Here is a 22500-nt window from a genome sequence, read left to right on the forward strand (position 1 = left end):
AGTGGTGACTCTCAATTAAAAATAAATAAATTGAAATAAACAACCGTCCACAATTTCCCTTACTCGCTATCTGTGCCCAAAGCTAAATGAAAATTCCATGAACAGAGTTTCTTTCCTAACACTAGCCGTCTGTAAAACACGATACCGTGGAGCTGCAGTCAAGCTAACTGTAACATAGACATCTTCAAGCCTAATGTAATCAAGTACTTGTTGAGCCGTCTTCCTATATATTTAAACCTTACCTAAGTTCCACCAGGACTGATCTTCGTAGTGTTGTCTCACCGTTGACCTAACCCTTATCTTAGAGTGGCTTCCAGGCTTGATAAGTGGTGATCCCCTCCCCAAGTATTTTTTTTTTATTTATAAGTAAAATTCAATTCCGATTCCAAAATCGACTAATCGTCTAAAAGGTTAAAAATTCATTATCTTTTGGAAGGAAATTTTCTAGTTTTAAATGTAGATATTTTTTTTTATTATTTGACAAACATGGGAAGTGTTTCTGTTTATGTACCAGGTCATCCCATAAGTTCTGTCCGAATTTTTACCTTTGTTTTTAAATTGGACGATACTTAAAAAATATTGCGTAATTTTTTTAGATTTTTATGTTTATATGCATTTTAACTGATTACATTTTTTTACAGAACTATTAAATTTAAATTTGCTTGATTACAACAGGCAAGTGCCAAATAATCATTTGAGGCATATAATGCTTTATGAGTTCAAGAAAGGAGACTCAGCAGTCGAACCGGCTAGAGATATTCCACTTTGAATTGTTACCACCAACAATGCAACAAATAATGCTTAAATCTACTGTCAGCATTTAGAGCGCTTGAACACATCTTTGAGAAAAAAAAAGTCCTGTCGTGAATCGGAAAGGGATGATGTTTCATCAGGAGAATGCACGACCCCACACAACAAGAATCGCCTCACAAGAGATCGAAGAACTTGGCTGGGAAAAAATTCCTCGTCCACCATATTCTCTTGAAATTGCTCCTTCATACTACCATTTGTTTCGTAACTAACAAACTCCTTTGGAAGGAACAGCTTCCGTAACACAGAAAGATATTGAAACTGATATTTGTGAATTCTTCGAATCAAAGCCAAAAGAAGTTTATAGTGATGGAATTAATAAGCTTGTTAATAGATTGAAGGAAGCCATAGATAATCAGGAAAGTATATTGATGATTAAATCTTTAATAAAATGTAACATTTAGTCACTTTTTTCCCTTATTCATAAATTCGGACAGAAATTATGGGATGATCCGATGTTGCATCTAAGACTTTGAGAAACTCATTATCAGAGTTCACCTACATTTTTCACTTGTGCCATCATTTTCTCTTCATCCACTCGTGTTTTTATCTGTGCTATTCTTATCTGTGTCATTTCTGTAAGGTGTCCCTTGCACTCGAACCGTGTCGTCAACTTTCAACCATTCGGACCCGCACGTTGTCTGGTACGATCAAACAAGGAAGAACATAAAAATAGGACTCGGCATGTTTTTAGGTGAAAACAAAAGCATTTATTCCAGTAATTTCCGACAATGCACTTCGCTGTGTTTCAAAATATCAGGTGTCGACCTCGTCTTTTATGACGCCCTTTCACGCACGTGTCTTTTTCGTCGCTTGCCTTTCCGTTTTTTCGACCACGCGGCGCATTTTCTCTCTCGGCGCACCGGAGTCAAACAAGTTTCCGTTTTTCGACCATGTGCTGTCCTTTTTCTGCCTTTTTTTCTCCTTCCCGTTATGTCAACGCGTTCACACTCGCTTAATTTGCATATGTGCTAAGACGGCGACAGCTGCTAATTTTTTCGCTAGTCAGATATGATAAGCTGCTGCTGATATTCCCATACGCGCTATAAGAGCGCACTGCTACGTTAAATTTTAAACTAAATTGAATATCGTATATAAATTTAAATTTTACTGGCAATTTAAACTCAATAAATATTCATCATTAGTATCAGAAATAAAAAATTAAGTTAAAAAAATCTATACAAGAAAACAATTAAAAGAATAGTATTTGGAATCGGAATTTAGGCTCAAAATATTCTGATTCCAATATCAATCACGATACCCCAAAATAGTTCCTTTTTTTTTCGATTCATATTCCGAATCATCATCCCATCTGCCACACTATATTGAATTGGCTTTTTAGCTGAAAAACTAATTTGATTCCTACTGATATAATTTGTGAAAAGAGTTTGTTTTTCAAATGTAAAATTTTTTTTTTGTGTGTGTGAAAATACAGAATAATTAACAATGCCCCCTCTCGCTATCATAGCAATGGTTTTTTGTTTTGTTTTTTTTATAATAATATCGTTTTTATTTCAGCAGTAAACCGCAGAAGATTATTTAGAAAGATATTCTTAAAATGGGAAATGCGTTTTTTGAAATATTCTCTACTTTCATTCAAAATTAAATAATTACATTAATTAATAAAAATTAGTAAAAATAAAACTTTGAAAACCACAAGAATGCGCTATCCAGAACAATATAATATCAACAACCAAATTCGACTAAACACCCTTTACTGCGGACGTTGTGTCCGGCATTCCTCTGGTTTGCCAATTGACGTAAAGCAAACGACTTGGTTTAATTGGTGATTTTATTTTTTTTGAACGAGCGATACCATTTATTTTTCACCCCTCATGAACCTAAAATAAATATTGCGCTTGAATAAAGATAATCAAATATCCTGTTTAGCTAATAAGTAAATATTACTAATGTCTATTTCCTTTTTAAACTGGCGTTTTTTCTCTTAATTATTCCGTTATTCATTTAAATTTTTGCACCAGTTTCCTTTCGTTGAAATTTCTTTTTATTTGCTGAATTGTCAATATCAATAATTGCCTTCAGTCTTCTTTATTATTTGTTTTGTAATAAAAAAAAATCAATATGTTTAAAGCGCTAACAAAAATATTTTCATGTCTGTTTTTATAATAGTTTTTATAGTTTGTCATTGAGCCATTGTTTTTCTTCCCCTAACGATTTTTTTACTGTTATTTTTAATGTGCATTTATAAATTTAAGTCATCCTTGTGTTAACATTGTTTCTACTTCAATTTCTAGAATTGATGACCCTCTTCAAATAGAGCAATTTTGAAAAAATATATTTTTTCATCTGTTTCTCTTAATATAACCGAGTAAACTTGAAAAAAAAAAAAATCTGACAAATGAAACAACGAAATGGGATATCATTTTGTTTTTAAGGATATCAATAATTTTTCGTACTCTTTATACAAGGCCCAAATGTCATTCGAGATTAAGGATTAAATAGTGTCAAATATTCGACAGGACAACAACGTCATTGTTTATCAAAAGGAGTGATAACTAGTTTAAGTTCTACTGTAATTCTAATCCCATTGTAATTTATATAGTATTCTTCTTGTTCTTTCCTTAGCTAGTCCGTACATTACACTTTGAAAAAGACCAAATACAATTTTTAGATGCTCAAGTGTTTCAATATAGGGAACAATTCGCGTTTTCTATACGCGCTATAAGAGCGCATTGATTTCAATATAGGTCAAAATTCACAAATTTTGGCTTTAAAAATGCCAATCTAGAAACCCTGGACAATAATATGAGAGTGTCCACCCTTTACTATAGCCTTGTTTTAACGCACCATTACAATAATAAATGATCATTGTTAGAATCTTGTGAGAAAGAGACTCGTGCTAATTTTGGCATGAAACAGTTCTTCACCGTAGAAAAACGTCTACAAAACGCTACGTAAAATAGAGAAACAGGGCGAAAAAGAACATTGTCTGCCAGGAGGTGCTGAACTGAAGAAGCAAATTAAAGATTGTCTCTTACAATGTGATTTTATTATTTGTATTGAACTATGGAGCACAACATTACTTTCTAAGTATTTATTAATTTATCTCATTTGGGTCAGTTCTATATTTAAAATACAATGGACACTGTTTTCATAGAAATGTTACTAAAAGCATATTTTTTCTGCGTATTAATAGATTTCTGTTCAAATAGACTAAGTTTTGTGCTATTCAGAAAAATTAGCTTTATCAAAAAATATTTGTTGATTCAATATATTTCTCATTCCGTGTAATTTCCACGGATCCGACTAGTTTTTTTCTTAATGTATTAAGGTAAAAAAAGGGTGACAACTTAAGTAAATTGATTTATTCATAAAACTATTCATTTGATCAGCCAAATGGTTACGAGTTTACTCCTTGTCATTACTAATTTTAATACACATTTAATTATTCAAAGCCTGGTATCATCTAAAATGACATGGTGCTAGATACAGAACATTGGATACAGGTCTCACTGTAGAGGCTTTCATGAAAAATTACAATGCACTACAAATTCTCGATTGGCAAGTCCAGCTCACTCGCCGTTAAGCATCCAAAACTCTCCAACATGTGTTCCACATCGCTGTCGATGATCCAAACAATTTGTCACTCACGATATGAAGGGGGTCATTTGATGACCTGATCCTCGTGGGCGGTGAAGGCAAAATGGAAATAGATAGGAAACGTTGGATATATTTTATGAAACCTCTAACATCGGCACAAGATAAGACAAAAAATTAAGTAATAACAATAATAATAATAATAGCAAATGAGTCCTTTTGTTATCTATAGTTCGTTATAAATATTATTAGTTTTCTCATGAATCCGAATTGATTTTTAGAAGTGGATTAATATGACGTTTCTGAATTTTTGAGATGAGGATTGGTTCTTAATATTATTTGGATTCATCAGACTACCGTTCTCATCTTGATTGTAATTTTCGCAACGTTTCGGTCGATGTTACTTCAGACCTTCTTAAGATGTATCTTGTCTAACTCGAAAATTATGACGGAATTTCGAATGGAGCATTTTCTTTACTTCATAAGGGAAGCATGCTCTTGTTCCATCAGCCATGAATTAATAGAGGTCCAAAGTAATTCGCAATTGTATTTTTGGTCGTCTACACTGTGAATTGAACTTTCAACTTTCAGGAGAAAGTGACTTTGACTTTTTCTAAGTACTCTAACCATGCGCCATGGATCCGTACACCTGAAGAATGTTGAAGGTTACATCGACCAAAACGTTGTGAAAATCACTCAAAATGAGAACCGTAGTCCGATGAATCCAAAATATACAAATTTGCTCATTTAATTAAAAAATTATGAAGAGTCAAAGCCATTGAGGTGTTTTACTTATAGATGATGAGTGAACTTTCTTACCCATCAAATTTCAATTTTATGAAAAGAAAATATAGACTGAGATGTGTCGATTCTATTGCAGAAAACCTGCATCAAATTTGGATGAGAATTGAATTAGTAGAAGTGGCCATCATTGAGAAACTATTGACTTTAAAAATATCAGTCATATGTAATATATTTTGTATAATTTATTGGAAAAACAATGATAAAATTTTACATACTATGAACATTTCAGTCTTATTTTATTTCTTAAAGCCCTTCTTTTAATTGTTTATTTTTAATGTAAATCACCCCAGATAAGACATGAAGCTACTTGATGTAAAAAGATAAAATATACTTCAAGATGAAGTACTAACCAACAACAAGTGTTGGATGGAAAAATCCTGACATAAAAAAAACAATTCTTTCCCTTTTGTTTAAACCACCGCTTATGGAATGCGAGGACTAAAGGACAGAATAAAGCAAACTAGAGCTACGAGGCTGCTGAAAGTAAATCCATGATTCACTTTCTATTCTCCTTTTTATTCTATCAAATTTACAATGGTTCCAGTAGTATATGTTATCAATAGGATATTTACACCTAAAAACACGGATTGAAAAAGTTAAATAAATGATTGGCTAGTCAGAATGAAATATCGATTTGACACATGCGATGCTGTTTAGATCTAACTTAGAGAATCTGACGGAGTTTTATATACTAGATACGAAGAATTGCACCTGAGAGATATGTCCCATCCAACAGAACAGAAACCATGATTCAGTAGTTAAGTTTTATCCATTAATCTATGTCTCATGGAACAATCTTGATCGTCACAATTATAGATTATGCATAGATTTAAGGTAACAATAGAATTTATATGTAATACGAATTCAAATTACACTTTCTTTATTAAAAAAAAATTATTTTATTTTATGAAATTTACATGGGTCACTTTATTATATGGAATCTACATTTTCTTTCTCTCTCTCTCTCTCTCTCTATATATATATATATATATGTATATAAGCTATATTATTATATGAAATCGATTGGAATTTTTCTGTAAAGAACAGACTAAAAAATTATACTAATGACTGGCTAGTCAAAACTAAATATCGATTTTTGAGATTCAAGGATATTCACATCCAATTTCTAGAATCCAATTAACTTTTCTTTATATATTACATAAAAATGTAAATAATCTTTTATTTCTTAAAAAAAATTCTCATTGCTTTTTTTTATTCCATTAAATTGACATTGTACCCATTAGTTTATGACAAATATATGCAAATAAACACATGGTAAAACCGTTGTTACTTTTTTGGGGGGTTAATCTAATTGATTGATAAACGGCAAATGTATATTTTTTTGTATGGGTTTTATTCTTTTTAAAATGCACTCATGTATCTGATTGGCTGCTTTTTGGAATCGACAAGAACCGGTAATTATTTCTGTAGTCAATTGATTCTAACTTTAAGCCGTCGGTCTTGTCTTATAAACTAATCAATCAGGAGAGAAAGAATGTGAAAAGAGAAATAAAGAAAGTCTGTTAATAAACCGCAAGGAGGTGAGACTCTTTGATTAATAGTTCGACCGAAATTCTAGAAAAAAATCAACATTTAGTTGAGAGATATTTATTCCTGTTCATTTTTTTTTTCTCTATCATGAACTTCTGACAGGAAGTGTGTTTGAAAACATGCTAATGGCAAACTATTAGTTATTCTTCTCCTGGCATGCTTTCTTCTCCAATGATATTAAAGCCTGAAAGTATCTGTATAAGTGTTGTATTCTGCTCCGGTATGGCGATGATAAGCAGAAGTAAAATAAATTTTTATTGTACGTTTTTATATCGTTTCTATAGAGGTAACAATATGATTTATATACAGCAAGAATAGAAATTGCTTTTCCTTTTTTTAAGCGTCCATCTTGATTCATTTTGTTCAAGGTAATTTACATTGGTCCCATTAGTATATGCAATTGATGAGAATGATTGGAATTTTTTATTTAAAGAATACAAATTAGTAGTTTACATAAATCACAATCGTAATCCAATATCCATTTATCAGATACAATATTATTAAGGTCTAACTTCAAGAATTTGACTAACTTATCTTTGTATATTAGATAAAAATACAAATCATATTTTTAAAGGGTCCTCTTAATTGTTTATTTTATCCTATGGAATTTACATGAGTTCTACTAATAGCTAATGACTATATATATATATATATATATATATATATATATATATATATATATATGAACAAATGATTAATAAAACATGTTAAAAGACATCTTGAAAAAGAGTTAAAAACATATTTAATTTTAAAAAAGGAAACACAAGATAAGTGGATAGTCCTTAATCCGCGGAGTTTCGAAACTCCGCGGATTAAGGACTATCCACTTATCTTGTGTTTCCTTTTTTAAAATTAAATATGTTTTTAACTCTTTTTCAAGATGTCTTTTAACATGTTTTATTAATCATTTGTTCATATTATAAGCTCTATTTCCTTTTCGGTTTTTGTTGAGCTTTTACATCTGGCTGAGTTTATTTTACTTGTAAATATTAACTCTCCAATATTTATAATATATTTTAATTTTACCATTTTGATTACCTTGGTAAACTTATTGTAATTTTTATTCTTATATATATATATATATATATATATATATATATATATATATATATATATATATATATATTCATTAATCGATAAAGGGAAAACGCATATCTGTCTATGAAAGAGACCATTTCTCTAATACAAATCGGAAATAAAATGACAAAACGTTAAAAATTGATATGCATGGAAAACGTGGGTAGACGTTGAAAAATAAAAATAAGAAATATGATTGATTTGCAATGGGGAGATTTAGTTAAGAAGCGAATCGAAAGAGAAATAGAGATTAATCTTAAATATTGGTCTAAAGATGACTAGTTGTGTATCTGTGTCTCTCCTTCTCAACACAACTAATACATATAAGAGAATTAATAAGGGAACTATACGTATTTGATTCACATGATTTCTATTAATTATCGAAAAGAAATACTGAAGAGTCCAACAGAGAAAGACTCTTTACACCGTCTCAAATAAAACTTCACATCAAACTACGAAAGAATTGAGACGGCATGACATCAGAGGACATCACTATAAGAATTTATCATTAACATTTTTTAAATAAGCTTGTAAAAAGTATATAACTTATTATAATTTTAATATTTCGAGCTTGCTGAATATTCTGTCAAGCCTTGTTGACAAAAGATAAATAGAAAAACCACCAAGTTTACCGACCTAATGTTAGCTATAATGCAGTGAAACAATCTTGTTTCTTAATTTCTGTTTGTTGCTTTATAAGGTAGACAACTCTTATTATGTTCTTCAATCTAAAATGCTAATTTTATTTTAAAGTAATTCTTTAAAATAATTTGCGAAGGGATAGAATGTAGGTGAAGAAAACTAATTCATAATGGATTACATAGCATAATATATTCTATATAAAGTACATTGATATGTCTATGTTTTGACATAGTTAACATCTTGCCAGGTTTTCAAAATCCGACCCAAATAACATTTAAGCTTACAAATCAAAATATGTTTCATATTAGGAATCAACTAGATCATTTTGAAAATAAATTCTGGCGAAGTATATTATTATATTGCCAATAACATGGTAGTATAATAACGAATGAAAATTGGTTATTCAAGAGCACTTTTTGATCTGTAAGCTTAAATGCTATTTGAGTTTAATTTGGAAAATCTGACAAGATGTTAAGTCAGACATGGATATATCGATGTCCTTTATATAGAATATATTCTGCTATGTAATTTATTATGAACTAGCTGTCTCCACCCGTTCGCTATCACTTAAAATTGATTCAAAGCTACTTTATAAGTAAAAAAAGACAAAACTGATCGAGAAGAAATAAGCAAAACTAATATCAATAAGACTAAAATAAATCAATATGAAAAAATAAGACAAAACACTATATTTGATAGGGTAAGCTGATAGACCTATTTCAGAAAATAATGGACTTACCCAAAGAATAAATACAGTGGTATTTAAAACTTCATGTTAATGATTAAAGGCAGTTATGGCTCCAGGATCATGACGTGCACTTTTGTAACATACTTTTATAGTACACTTTTTGTTAATTATGTCAATGTGTTTGTCTTATTACAGGCCGGTAAAGACACATCACATCGACAAAAAAAAAAAAGAGAGTAAAGCCAATCTGTGCTCATAAAAATGTGAATACGTGCTAATTCTTTGCATTACTTTTATTGTCTATATATTGTATATTCTAATATCTGACATACGTACGTGTGTCACGGTTTTCAGATTATAAATTATTCGATCGAAGAGCCTATTTATAAAAAAGGAAGATAGAAGTGAATAACATACGACGAACATTAAATAAGTATATAGATACGCTAATTTAATGTTCGTAGTATGTTATGACCTTCCATCCTCCTTTGTAATAACAATAATTCCCGATCACTAAAGACGCCGTGTAAAAAATATAAAAATAAATAAAATAAAATGAAAAAAATGATGTCGCTCTTGGGTCGTACGTGAAACTAAAATATACCTTTTTGGTTTTCTCGCTAGGATCTGTTCTGCCTAAAGATGGTATAATAAAATCGTGAGGTTTCCGTTCGCGCTGAGCGTCCATACATAAGAAAATATGTCTTATGGTATAAGGATATTGGAAATAAACCGTCATAAGCAGATATATCCTGACACTACATTAACCAGATTACTTAGATAAATACTTTTACAGTTTTAACAAAAGGGCTACAATAATATTGCGGGATCTCCATTCACGCTAAACGTCCACAGAATGCGAAGAGGGCAATACATTTCATATGAAAGATGCGGCTGTGGAATTTCCACAGGTCCCGCTAATACCTATTATTACTAAGATTAAGCCTGTTCTATTTTTCTCATAAAAATTAAAATTGCATATATAATTATTGACGTTAGCTGAGCGTACGTCCGTTCACGTTTTTATAGAAAGGTTAAACCTTAAAAAGAAAAAAGAAACAGAAACGTTGCTTATATAGTTAAGATATTCTTTCGGTTATTGAATTAGGTATTTTTTGTACTGTTTATCGACTATTTCTAAAGCCTTCAAACAGATGCATAGGCAAGAGAATATGTATAAAGAAATTTCTTGGATACATCTGTAGAAAGAAAATTCTTAGGTCAGCCCGAACTGATCTTAATCGCCCCCTCTCCTTTCCATGCTACCCGGTCTTCCGTCTCTTTTCTGTTTTCAGCTAATTCAAGCAACGTTTATTTAGACAAAGAGGGGATTCAATTCCATTCAAAATTAGCTCATATTCTCTCTCTGAAGGCACTGCGAGTGATCTGTTATAGATTGCTCACCGCCATTCAGTGTATTCACAATGAACGTGAACCGAGGTTAGCTTAATGCATGTGAAGGACCTTGTCATCGCCAGCCACGTCCTCTGCAACGAAACTGAACATTTTTAACCCTTTTAGAAGCACCAAGTGGATCATGAGGAGAACTTAAACCTTCGGAGAAATCCGTATACAGTCTGTCTTAATGGAATAGTTAATTTTACTGACAATGGGAATATTTATGTGACAAGGTCGGAAGATTGGTATTAAAAAGCCAGCACGCCAAGAAGCGTGTGATCTTTGGTCTGCAAAAAATGCCTGAGCTGCCCCGTCGGAATTCCGTTGTAGTAGCGCTTTAGGCGATTACAAATAAATTAACCATTTCTCAAATAAAGAAGGTAGTGTGTGTGTGTGTGTGAGGGTGGATGTTCTAGTCCTTGATAGGGCCATACTTCATTCAAACACAAGGGTCCACCACCTAGCGAACCTTATACGAGTGTACTATAGAAGTTCTGCTCGGAACACTCTTTCGTACCTTCACAGAATACAAAACTGTCTTCACAATCTAGTGGAGAAATGATCCTTCCTGCAACTCTTTTTGTAACAGAACACATTGGCGGCTATATGCAAATACCGAGCCATGAGAAAAATGATGTCGTGGTAAGGAAAAATAATGACTATGAAAAGGGGGGGAAGTTAGAGAAGACTATCACGTTAGAGAGGTGAGTGAGATCACAGCCGTAACGTGAAGACACGCGTGGTGGGAAAATGAGGAAGTAAATGTTGCTGTTGAGTTCTTTTTTGTCTTGGTCTCCTTTGCGACGTAGACCACATACAACGTGCGGGTCTCACGTGTAATTATGTACAACGTTAGACTTTCACAGAAAAGAGGCATTGTTAGATCCTCTACTTTATATTCATAGTCGGTGCTAGACTAAGCGCAAATAGCTGCCCCCCTCCAGCCACAAACACATTAAAAACAAAAACAAACAAAAAATAACTTACGTTTAGCTCACTCTGTACAATAAACCAACCAGAACTTCCATTACCCCCGACACCAAGAACAGAAAGGCTCAGAAGTTGCATGCGAAGCTGTGGAAAGTTTTTTTGACAAGAAAACAGAGGAATAGCGCAGAACTAACATTGTCACTAGCCAAAATCACTATAAAAAATTCCCCCACTATCTATTTCGTGCCTAAACCTAAATGTGGATTCCATGAACAAAGCTTCTTTCCTAGAGCTGGTACTCTGTTCCGCTGGTCTGCTTTCCAGCTGACTCCAATATCATCGTCGTAAGTCCAACGTAAACAAGTTCTTATTGAACCGTCCTCGTAAATAATGTAATTATATTAAATGTCCATTGCGAACGATTACTATGCTATTGTCCCACTTACTACCCTACACACAGTAACCCTTATCCTCGAGTGGTCCCCGGGCCTTGATATGTGGTGACCCCTTTGTAAAAAATTAATTCTACATATTAGAAATATTTCGGTTTTCTTCATTATAGTAGCGACATTCGTAAATCGAAATATATGCTTTTTAAATTTTTAAATTTGGTGCTAAAAAAAAAAAAAAAAAAATGTCCCATCAGCTTTTAAATTCTAATCTACTATTCATGTTTTGTCCAGTGCTGCATTATGCATTTAGTGAATATAGTAGTCCTAATATTAAGTCTGATTTTTATTGTTTTTAATAAATAATTTAAAAGATATGTTTCGAATTGGATTTTTATAAATTTAAAACAGTAACTTAGCAAGACTTATTACGAGGTTTGTATTTCACTTGTGTCGAAAAAGTAAGCAAAAATGGAAAAGTTAGTTGTAATAATATCGATCAGAAATATACTATGCTAAAAGTATGCAAACTTTATATATATATATATTGTTTGTTTACTTGTCTCCCCACGAGGGCAGATTCAGACATGAGGTCGGTTTTTAATGGGGGGGCAGCTCCCCCAAAAGGGGCACTCTGGTCAGTAGCAAATCCTTGATCCTGGGTCGAAGGACAAGAATTACAGAAAAAAAAGGAAGCCTGCAAGCTTTATATTTAAAACTCTGCTTTTGATGTAAAAAGAAAATACACTCAACAATATTTCATTTTTTAGTTGTATTCATTAACACACATCTTAAATAATAATATATTTGTGATAAATTTCAAACAAGTAAAATATTTGCTTATTTACCTAATATTACGTTGTGATTTGGCTTTCAAGCGCTCTTGATGCGTATTTTATTTTATTCAAATTAAAACAACGTTTCTATTGAACTCTCATTCTTGACGTTATTCTCGCGTTACCTACGCACAGTTCAAACATTTTAAAATACAACCGCCAGATACAACGCGCAGCTCTATACAAACAAACTTCCTTCTCCAAATTTACAACATGGCAAGGAAGAAGAAAAAGAAAAAAAGAAACAAAACAACACGCTGAAGATGGAGTCTACCTCCGAAATATATTTGTGATAAATTTCAAACAAGTACTTTATCTGTGCCTAAACCTAAACGTAGATTCCATGAACAAAGTTTCTGTCTTAGAATTGTGGAATTGTTTATCGTTTTCCTGCTTTCCAGCTGACTACAATATGGTTGTCTTTAAACAAGTTCTTGATGAGCCGTTCCACTTGTTAATAAATTTACCGAATTTCCATTACTAACGATTACTATATTGTCCAATTTCTACTGTACACTCTTTAACCCGTATCCATGAGTGGCCTCCTGGCGTTGATAAGTTGCAATGCCTATGTAAAAAAAAAAACTATTTGTTTATTTTCCTAATATTACGTTGTGATTTGGTTTCGAGCGCACTTGATGCGTATTTTATTTTATTGTTACTATGTTTGTTTGTATATATACTATACGGACGATTTCCCATAAAGATATTTAATATTATGACCAATTCGCCTTTTGGTACAACCTAACCATTGTATATCCTTTCATTTTCAATTTATTTTTGTCATTTTTCATTTCTTTTCTCCATTTCATGAGCTCTTTACACTGACTTCCTTTGCATATATGATTCACTTTCATATAATACAGTATCAACTTATTCCCGTACGAGCAAATTCATAGCTTTGCTATAATAGTTATTTGCTAATATCTTTCCCTTAATAAAAAAGAATACATTCTTTGAAGGACATCTTAATATTTTTTCTTGAGTATCCTGTCAAACAATAAATTCTTGTAAATTTTAATTGCGTTCTTTTATTATTATTATTATTTTATTATTATTATTATTATTATTATTATTATTATTATTATTATTATTTAAGTGGTATTGAATTTTTTTTATTTGGTTTTGATTATTTTATAAATAATAATAATATTTATATTCTCTTAAAGCTTACAGAATGTTTTGGCTTGTAAACTAAATTTTTACTTCTTGTTTTTATAACTGAATATATGTGTTGCGAGGACTGATCGGAATCTGAACTTTTGGAGTTATCTGAATTGATATCAGGATCAGAAAAATATATGCTTACATTCCGATGCCAAAAATAATTCTTTTAATTGTCTTTTTTATTTGATTTTGTTCAGTCTTTTTAATTTGATTTTGTTCAAAGCATAATCTTCCCCTATGGTTAATAATGATAACATAATAAATATTTGATTTTAAATCCAAAATCAATAGATCATCCTTCACTAGTGTATTTTTACATATGAGAAAATATCTGCACATCTAATATGTGTATTTACAATAATGGGGAATAAATACCAACTTTATTGTAAATTACTTTGAGATTTATAAAGAATAAAAATCCGTAATTGTATCTGAATCGTCCCATTACTAATATATATATAAGCTAAAATATATTTGCATACATACAACCGGCATCATGTTAAAAAAAAAGAAAACCTTGCAGACAAAAATCAAAACGCTTTTAAACAATTTATCATTCTGGTATCGTGCAAATGAAAGTCAATCAGATTTAGTCAGATATAATGTCAAACATATGACAGAGACAGTGACCACTGAAATTTTGAGAAACTCGCGCACAAGGAATCACACACTCTGGACTAGAAAAAAATCCTGAGCAACCATGTCGGCACTCCTCAATAGATAAGCTCAGGCGATTAGTAATAAACTAACCTTTTTTTTTCAGAGAGAAAGTAAAGCCGAGGAGAACAGATATCTTATTACCAAACAGAACTGCATCCCAATCCAACAAGAACAAAACTATGATCGAACTAATTTGCATCATAATTCTATCATACGAGGTTTTATATATATATATATATATATATATATATATATATATATATATATATATATATATATATATAGCAGACTCCTTCGGTCTTAGACAGACTATGGATACCCACAAAGGGTTGCTTGCGCGTGAATTTTTTGTGGCAGGAGGTGCGTAATATCCAACCACACCTCTCCTGGGACGACATTGTTAAATACCAGTGGCAAGTGTGAAGTATATGTACAGGGCAACCGGGAACAAATGCTGAGATAAGCGGAGAGCACATACAGCGCCTAGAATTCCCAAATGGTCACCCATCTGATACTAACCAGGCTTAAAGTTGCTTAACTTCGGTGATCTGACGAGAACCGGCGTGTCAACGCGATTATGCCGTATATATATATATATATATATATATATATATATATAATGGATTAGCCCTTCGATTTCGTTATATGAGGTTCACACAACAATCAAGTTACCAGATAAATCGTTTATAGTGGTGAAGGCTTGTGAAGAACCATCCATATTTTTGAACAACTGCTAATCTCAGTAGGTACACTTGAATAACACAAAGCAGTCAGTAGACCTTCGATTTTACATCAGAGTTTCTATTGTCCTAGATGGTTGTTGTTAGGGAGATTAAGTGTGCCTCTCTCTAAGTGGGTATGAACGTACCCTTAGATGCAAACCTGGAAACTGGTGCGTCCCAGCGCAGTACATGTAGCACCTAACATTCACAAATAGTCACCCATCTGGTACTGGCCAGGTTCATCATTGCTTTACTTCGCACTGATGTGCTGCGATACAGCGAAACAGTTCTGCATGTGGATGATTATAATGCTCCCTATATTGGGCTGAACATATTAGGAAGTGATATACAAATCGTCATTTGCATATTAAGCGATGCTCCCTGTGTAAACAAATTGAGCTTAGGCATTTGGACAATATCGAATAGCACAACGCTTAGAAGTTTTGAAGAGAGCGAGGGGGGAGAGAGCAGCACAGTGAGCTTCGAGAGTTCATTACAAGTTAGGACAACATGATGCTGTTCCAGCTAGAAGATCAATACAATTATGGGTTGCTAATTTCAGAGCTATATGATCGGCATTTAAAAGAAAGCCACCTGTAAGGTCTCAGATCACTCGAACGGCAGACATTCGAGTATTCGAGCTGTGAGACTTCCTGTTACTCAGTTTTCTACGCGTTCAGCTCGCAAACATGCTTTGGCCTAGGAATTGTCTGTCTGAACAGGTAGAAGAATTCTACACACTGATATGCAGTTTCATCCATACAAATTAATGATCGCTCAGAAACTACATGCGTGTGACTGGGAAGATCGTTTGTCAAAATCTGGGAGATATTTCTGCCACAGCCTATATGTTCCTCTTCTTGAGTTGGCCTCTCGTAAAGAAATCCCCAACTACTACTAGCTATTAAGACATTTCTCAGTTGGTAAAACAATTCGAGATTGCTGGCAATTGACAATGTTTACACTCAGATTTCAATTATATTCTAGTGAAGGACGCTAGCGTAGAGAGTAGAAGCACCAAATGTCACCGGTCGAATTTCGATCCCAGCTTGTGGCACTAACTTGTCTAGCCATAATAAAGAGCTCTGGCACAGAAAACAGTCGGTATGTGAATTCCACACACACACACACTAATATATATATATATATATATATATATATATATATATATATATATATAAAGATTTTTTTTATTTATTTATTTAGTTTTGTATTTGGAAGAAACAGCAAAATTATTTTGATTAATTTATAAACTTCTGTCTTTTTAATCTTTAGTTATGTTTTTTTTCAAACTTCGTAGGCGTTTATTAAATTATCAACATTTTGTTTCTTTCATTTTCTGGCGCATTTTTCACACCGTTTACATATCATGCTCCAAACTCATATTTGTTTTCATTTACGTTCCAAGTCGGCCAGCCATTTTGTTTTGGTTGCTAACATTTATTTCGCCGTTCGATTTTAATGCTTAGATTTCGACGATATTTATTTAATACCTTTATCTGATTATCTAATTAAAGGGTTATCGTTTTATTTTTCTTCCTTAATCTAATTAGCACAAATTATTTGATTTTGTCAGGCATACTTCATCTGAATACATTTTAATTTATTTAGTTTTCGATGAGAATGATTAGAAGAGAAACTGCGTGGTTGTTCAATCAATTCTTTCGTACTTTCAGTTTTATATTTTTCTTAATTGTAAAATTGTTAAAATCGACGATAGCTGTAGTGCGTAGATTCATTAGTATATGAGCTCCAATCTATGGTCCACACACCTTGTCAAACTTTTTCGAAAAAATTCATCTCCCTGAAACCAATATCAATAATTTCCCCTACTCTTTATCTATGCCTAAATTTAAACGTGCATTCAATAAACAAAGCTTCTGTCTTAGACCTGAACGCTTGTGAAACTCTGTTCCGTTTGCCTGCTTTCCAACTGACTACAATATGTTCGTCTTCAAGTCCAACGTAAAGAACTTCTTGATGAGTTGTCCTCTTAAGTCATCAAATTTACCAAATTTCCACTACTAACAATTACTATGATATTGTCACATTGACTACTGTACAATCATTAACGTTTATCCTCGAGTGACCTCCGGGCCTTGATAAGAGATGACTCCTTTGAAATAAAAAAGAAATCTAGTCAATTGAAGATAGAAAAGAAAAAACACCTGAAAGTTAAGCGGAGGTTAAACTGATAATTTCGATTGAAATATCGATTGAAATATTGATTGAAATATTGAGAATGTACTAGAAATCTGTTTGATACCAGGCGTGTAGATCTACTAGTATATACTATTTGGCTTATTTAGCCTACTGTTCTCATCCTGAGGTTTCAACCGATATAATTTCCGAAGTTCTTTAATTGCACCTTGTTGGACTCAGGAATCTGCTGATAATTTCGAACGGAACACTTTATTTAATCTATGAGGGTAGCATGCTCTCTTTCCATCAGAAATGACCGGGTGGAAGTGATAAGCAATTCGTAAATATATTACGAGTATCGTCCACACTAAACATTGAGCCTTCAACCCCCTTAATCAATTCAGTATTACGTATGAAATAGAAGAAGCAAATAACTTTTTAAATTAGTAAATAAGCCGACATACTTCCAACATACCTGTACATATGTACGATGCGCACTATATAAGAGATCTACCTAGTCACAGGTGTTATTTTCCGTCTACTAAACTAGTTGCCTTGCCCAGATATAATAATCTAATATGCACTACTATTAAGTTGGTGCAAAAGTGCCGTTTTCTGACGTTCAACTACAGATATATAAAAAAAAACGACTTTATTCTTGCACCAACATAATATTTCACTCATGGATATAGAGAGATGAGATGAATTCATAACTTTTTGGGAATCATTAATGAAGAATAAAGCAGTCTTAGAACAGGCGGACCTCCGTAATGGGGGGGGAGTCACTTCTTACACACAAAAAAGGATGTTAACCTCAGTCTATGTACTGCCGAAACGTGTACTCTCCTGCCCGATCTGGAATTGCCCAGCACCGAGAAATGAAGCTCATTTTGTAGTTTCCAGCTTCACGCGCAAACGAGATTATACGAGAACACACTTAATAAAATGCTGGCTACTATCTTTGTTTTTCCTTTTCTCGGCCTGAACTCACTCGCTGAGCACCCACGGTAAGACTTGTTTTTCCTTAGCTTCTAACCACAACGCGCGTCTAACAAGTAATCTAATTTGCCTAAACCCAAACTCGAACATAGCATGCCCAGCAGACAGTTGGCAGAGATAACTACTGCATTACTGGCAAAATATCTGGACTGGTGCGTCTACCACTAGTCTCTCACTCTTAGACAGGATCCAAAAAGAGGATCAAATCTAATAAATCCCCCTCCACTGGCAGACAATCTCCAATCTCTATTTCCTTAATACAATGTTGCGTTCCTATGCCTATTTTACAAGTAAATGGAATGCGATGAACTCATAATTTGCGTCCTTTCTCGATATACATAACCCCGGCTACTATGAAAAACAGCAAAATCCCACCCCGTTATTTTCCAGTTTCTCTCTTTTAACTATTAGACATGGAAATCTCCCCTTTCCCTTCTTCCCTAACTGTGCTAACCTGCAGAAGTTTAAATGTAATATGAACAATCATCTTGCTGCTCAACTCCCCACAGTTAGACAATCCCAACTAGCAAACCCTTACTTCGCAATGTGGCAGTGTGCTTGTTTGGGATGAAAAAGAGTACAAGAAAAAATTTTTGAAAAATAACCAATAGATAAAATCTGTTCCTATAATTACACTTTGTTTCATTTATCTTGGGTCAGTAAAAGAGAGATCCTTGTAGACTGGGTATATTTTTATCCTTGCTCCAATCCAGAGGACCCCTTGTGACTAGCTCTGCCCGTGTGAAGAGATAAATGCAATCGCTATTTTTTTCTATATTTGATTCGGAGGATCATACCTTTCCCAGCGCTATTAGTGTACAAATGATATTAATAGATCCGAATGAGTTTAAATTTATTTTCTCATGTAACACGTACTAAAGGGAAAGTGCTAATTAAAAACCCAAAGGGCAAAAAAAAAAGAAGAAAACTCCAGAGTCGCAAGTTGAACGTCAAAAACCAAAGAGGGGGAAAAAACGGTGTGAAATGCCAATTTTAATTGCAAAAGAACAAAGAAATTCGCGTTTACAAAACAAAAACATGCAGTGTCGATTTCTTTTTTCCACGACTAGTGTTATTTTTGGTTCTGGAGCGAGAGTCAGTTCACTTTGGAACGATTAGAAAGTTGGATTATCGATTTCCTCCAATTTTTTGTTTGTTTTTATTGATTTCCCTTCTTGATTCCCAGTATCGAATTCTGGTTTGTCTTAGGTACAGATAGAGAGTTGGTAAAATTGTTTACATAAGTTGCGTCACATCTGGGCATCTAAATAAATATAATATCTTCGTGTTTAGAATAAGGTTTGGTTACCTTTTACAAGATGGAAACATTTGGAGTCTCTCAGTCTCATTTCTCCGAAAAGTGAACCTCATTTATAACACCAAACTATTAATGGACATAACTGTAGATAATTCTGTTCTTCTGGTATCAGCAATTAACAATGATATATGCAGTTTTATAATTTAATCATTAAAAATTTCTTACCACGTAAACAGATTTTCAATTATTTTCATCGATTGCTAAAAAGTACCTCCCTTAAAATAAAAAGAAACCAATCTTCTTTGGTAGGTCATTGCCAAACGAGGTAACGATTGATTTGATTTTAATTTTCCATCAAAAAATCAGGTAGAAAATCTATTTTCAGAACGATACACGAACATCAAAACATTGGATAACTACTGTCTTTTTCCCCACATCAAACACAGTACCCAGGTTAGCAGTGCTTCCACTCAACAGAAATTTACTGTTCGTATCAGCGTTTTTTAAATATTTTATAGAATCACCGTTTATCAAGGTCCGGAGGCTGCTCAATGATAAGGTTTAATGAGTATAAGGTGAGACAACACCGTGGTGATCGGTGATGGTGGAAATTGGATAATAATTTATTTAAAAGAACGGCTTATCAAGAACTTGTTTACATTGGACTTGAAAACGACCATTTTTTAGTCAGCTCTGTACAGACAAGCAGTTCTGGGGAAAAAAAACTCTGCCCATGGAATTTTCGTTTAGTCTTGGGCAATTGCTAGTAGTGATTGTAATTACGAAAGTGTTGGGTGTAAATATTTTACAGGGAGCGGGCTCAGTCGAGCACTTGCAGGGAAAATAACGATAGAGTAGAGCTTGTGACGTCTCTTCTGTGAGAAAGATGTAGCAGAAAGGGGGAAAGGATATCGCCACTTGATTTCGAAGTCGGTTTTAGTGCGAATATATGTACACATCACCAGCTTACGTTTTATTTCATATCATTTACAAGTTAATCAGCGTTGATCCGTTTCGCCAGCTAGTGCGTAACAAAAGTTTAACAACCTGTATTACCGTTAATTAAATCATTCTTTTACTTTTATTAAAAGGATAAAAAAAAGGAAAAATTTCAATCCTGCCTCAATTTTTACACCTTGAAAAGCATTAGCTCAGCAAGTGTCAGATTGTGTAAATTTATTCATGACGACATAATTGAAACGAACAGGTTTTTAGATCCGAAAACCTAAGACCCCCCTCTCTCTCTCTCTCTCTCTCTCTCTCTCTCTCTCTCTCTCTCTCTCTCTCTCTCTCTGGCCATTTCAGTTACTCGGCTGTGCGTGAAAAAATATGGAAACCACTTTTCTAATCCTTTCGATTGAATCAGAGATTACGAATCCTGTATTCAAACGCGTGACGGTAATGTAAAAGATAATAACGATGCGATGCGAGAATAATTTCCACCAACAGCAACGTAAGCAATATCGCTGATCTCGTAAATAGAGCAGAAGATATTGAGCTCGAAGGCTCAACAGTTGTTCCTCAACTTGACCTCAGATTTGAGCTACAATTATATGATTTGCCTTATAACCAAGAAGTTAGACACAAGGTCAAGTACTTACTTGTTCCGCATTAATCCTGGAGCGGTTGGACCAACTCCATTCAGAGGTGTTACTACGTTCCAAACAAATTCTGACCAGTTGTGATTGTCCACCGCAGTAGCATTTAGCCAATCACAATTCCAGCCGCAAACTTCATAGGGGCGAGGGTTCAGGATCAACTAAGTATCATGTTTTACTGTTCTCAGCCAAGTTTTCAAGTGAGGGGTCAAAACAATAATTTTAAAAAAATGTATTCTGGCCTACAAAAATGCCTAAGCAGCACCGCATATTTTGGCGTGGGCATCTCAAACGATAAGCAATAAACCAACTGCTTTAAAATAAAAATAAAAACAAGGTAAGGCTTGTGAGGGTGAGCGTCCTTAGACAGACAAGAACCATATCCCAGCATATCAGAAACAAGGCAACTGTTAGACCCATTTGTCACTTAAATAGAGCAAGACATATTAAACTCTGTACTCAACAGTTGCTCCGTTTGAAGTTCATCTCAGATATGGGCGGCAATAGTATATACTTACTTCTTTAACAGAAGAAGAGACAAAAAGGTTAGGTGAGGTTTTGAAAAGCCAGCACATTAGAAGTACAATTTAGCCTACAAAAATGCCCGAACGGTCCCATCGTCATTCTGCATCTGACTGCAGCTTTCTTGACCATTTCTTGTGGGATATCATCGTAGTAAAGACAAACAAGTATGCCCACAATACGTCACATCCGTTGATGGCGGCCATCTTGGCCGCGTTCAGCTAAGGAAATGATCGCCAAAGAATCTGATTTGTTTTCCGTCCACCTCCAGATGACCGTCCTTGCTGACATTGATTACATTGACAATAATGTAGTATGTGACTACCTGTCTCTGCATATACAACTATTGCTTTTATTGCATATTTCATTTCCTTTTCATCGTGATAATTTGTATTTCGATTATCCTGACTTCTGTTCTTTTCTTGACTTGTTTTCACAACGTTCCAGCCAATGTAACCTACGACTTTCTACAGGTGTATCTTGTCGAACTAAGAATGTGCACCAAATTTTAAATATAACCCTTTATTTTATCCATTTGGTGGTGGGGGTAGCATGCCCTCATTTCATCAGTCATGACGGTGTAGATATCTTAAGTAATTCATAATAGTATTCTTAATAACGCTCCCACTGAAGATTGAACCTTCAACCCCCAAAAGAGTGTCAATTTGAAGTAAATTTTACATCGGTACTTTTAAATTAAATAAAGGCTTCCATTAGAAATTTCGTGCAGATTCCAGAGTTAGACAGAA

At 33.5% G+C, this 22500-nt stretch overlaps 1 protein-coding gene and 1 pseudogene across 1 annotated transcript in view; both read right to left on the reverse strand.

The window, feature by feature from the left end:
• The window catches only part of LOC145284538 (thrombospondin type-1 domain-containing protein 7A-like), a 1985627-nt gene that overhangs the window by 1341242 nt on the left and 621885 nt on the right, over positions 1–22500 (reverse strand). The gene's annotated exons all lie outside the window — the stretch shown is intronic.
• LOC145285105 (5S ribosomal RNA) lies at positions 14982–15098 on the reverse strand (annotated as a pseudogene).

The sequence above is a fragment of the Euprymna scolopes genome, chromosome 9 (genome assembly GCF_053919585.1).
Source record: "Euprymna scolopes isolate OS-2025 chromosome 9, ASM5391958v1, whole genome shotgun sequence".
Lineage (NCBI taxonomy): Eukaryota > Metazoa > Mollusca > Cephalopoda > Sepiida > Sepiolidae > Euprymna > Euprymna scolopes.